Source organism: Filicampus tigris, unplaced genomic scaffold (assembly GCF_054856515.1).
Source record: "Filicampus tigris isolate MCC_2025a unplaced genomic scaffold, RoL_Ftig_1.0 HiC_scaffold_29, whole genome shotgun sequence".
Lineage (NCBI taxonomy): Eukaryota > Metazoa > Chordata > Actinopteri > Syngnathiformes > Syngnathidae > Filicampus > Filicampus tigris.
The window spans coordinates 82,501-85,000 of record NW_028233410.1 but is presented as its reverse complement, the minus strand read 5'-3'; positions in this window follow the sequence as shown (position 1 = coordinate 85,000).

Sequence of the window (2,500 nt, the reverse complement as noted above, 5' to 3'; positions counted from 1 at the left end):
GGCCCCCCCGCCTGGAGCTCCACGTGTTGGATTATTTTCTATGTCAACCTCCATGCGCTCAACAGAGCGAGCCTGCCCGACCTGGGGGGTGTTCAATCGGACTCCGCGGGCCGGGCGAGGGCCCCCCCGCCTGGAGCTCCACGTGTTGGATTATTTTCTATGTCAACCTCCATGCGCTCAACAGAGCGAGCCTGCCCGACCTGGGGGGTGTTCAATCGGACTCCGCGGGCCGGGCGAGGGCCCCCCCGCCTGGAGCTCCACGTGTTGGATTATTTTCTATGTCAACCTCCATGCGCTCAACAGAGCGAGCCTGCCCGACCTGGGGGGTGTTCAATCGGACTCCGCGGGCCGGGCGAGGGCCCCCCCGCCTGGAGCTCCACGTGTTGGATTATTTTCTATGTCAACCTCCATGCGCTCAACAGAGCGAGCCTGCCCGACCTGGGGGGTGTTCAATCGGACTCCGCGGGCCGGGCGAGGGCCCCCCCGCCTGGAGCTCCGCGTGTTGGATTATTTTCTATGTCAACCTCCATGCGCTCAACAGAGCGAGCCTGCCCGACCTGGGGGGTGTTCAATCGGACTCCGCGGGCCGGGCGAGGGCCCCCCCGCCTGGAGCTCCACGTGTTGGATTATTTTCTATGTCAACCTCCATGCGCTCAACAGAGCGAGCCTGCCCGACCTGGGGGGTGTTCAATCGGACTCCGCGGGCCGGGCGAGGGCCCCCCCGCCTGGAGCTCCGCGTGTTGGATTATTTTCTATGTCAACCTCCATGCGCTCAACAGAGCGAGCCTGCCCGACCTGGGGGGTGTTCAATCGGACTCCGCGGGCCGGGCGAGGGCCCCCCCCGCCTGGAGCACCGCGTGTTGCAATATTTTCTATCTCAACCTCCGTGCGCTCAACAGAGCGAGCCCGCCCGACCTGGGGGGTGTTCAATCGGACTCCGCGGGCCGGGCGAGGGCCCCCCCCGCCTGGAGCTCCGCGTGTTGCAATATTTTCTATGTCAACCTCCGTGCGCTCAACAGAGCGAGCCCGCCCGACCTGGGGGGTGTTCAATCGGACTCCGCGGGCCGGGCGAGGGCCCCCCCGCCTGGAGCTCCACGTGTTGGATTATTTTCTATGTCAACCTCCATGCGCTCAACAGAGCGAGCCTGCCCGACCTGGGGGGTGTTCAATCGGACTCCGCGGGCCGGGCGAGGGCCCCCCCGCCTGGAGCTCCACGTGTTGGATTATTTTCTATGTCAACCTCCATGCGCTCAACAGAGCGAGCCTGCCCGACCTGGGGGGTGTTCAATCGGACTCCGCGGGCCGGGCGAGGGCCCCCCCGCCTGGAGCTCCGCGTGTTGGATTATTTTCTATGTCAACCTCCATGCGCTCAACAGAGCGAGCCTGCCCGACCTGGGGGGTGTTCAATCGGACTCCGCGGGCCGGGCGAGGGCCCCCCCGCCTGGAGCTCCACGTGTTGGATTATTTTCTATGTCAACCTCCATGCGCTCAACAGAGCGAGCCTGCCCGACCTGGGGGGTGTTCAATCGGACTCCGCGGGCCGGGCGAGGGCCCCCCCGCCTGGAGCTCCGCGTGTTGGATTATTTTCTATGTCAACCTCCATGCGCTCAACAGAGCGAGCCTGCCCGACCTGGGGGGTGTTCAATCGGACTCCGCGGGCCGGGCGAGGGCCCCCCCCGCCTGGAGCACCGCGTGTTGCAATATTTTCTATCTCAACCTCCGTGCGCTCAACAGAGCGAGCCCGCCCGACCTGGGGGGTGTTCAATCGGACTCCGCGGGCCGGGCGAGGGCCCCCCCCGCCTGGAGCTCCGCGTGTTGCAATATTTTCTATGTCAACCTCCGTGCGCTCAACAGAGCGAGCCCGCCCGACCTGGGGGGTGTTCAATCGGACTCCGCGGGCCGGGCGAGGGCCCCCCTTCCTGGAGCTCCGCGTGTTGCAATATTTTCTATCTCAACCTCCGTGCGCTCAACGGAGCGGGCCCGCCCGACCCGGGCGGCGCTCAATCGGACTCCGCGGGCCGGGCGAAGGCCCACCCCGCCCGGAGCTCCTCACCACGCACCGCACCTCCATTCCCCCACCGACCGATCGGCAACCATGACCCGCCATCGGAGGGCCCCCGCCGGCACCGGCCTCGCGCCGGTCGCTCGGGCGGACGGTTCCTCCGGCCAGCGGGTCGCTCTCCAGCGCCGGGGCTACTTCGCGAGCTTGGCCCGCGGCCAACCCCGGCGCGACCGTACGGCAGCGAGGCCGAGGCGACCCACCGATCTCAGCAGTCCTACCACGGAGCCCGCCGCTCGTCCGCGGCCCCTCCCCGCCCCAGCAGCGGGACGGTCGCCTTGCCGGCGGGCCTTCCGGCTAACGCATCGTTTCTCAAACCCTTTCCCCTAGCGCGGCGGCGGCGGGGCTTCCCGCGAGGAGGCCCCCGTCCTACGCCCGCTAAGGCGGCTCCAGCCCACCTACCGAAGGGACGGCGCGCGCCCTCCCCCACGCGAGCGGGCG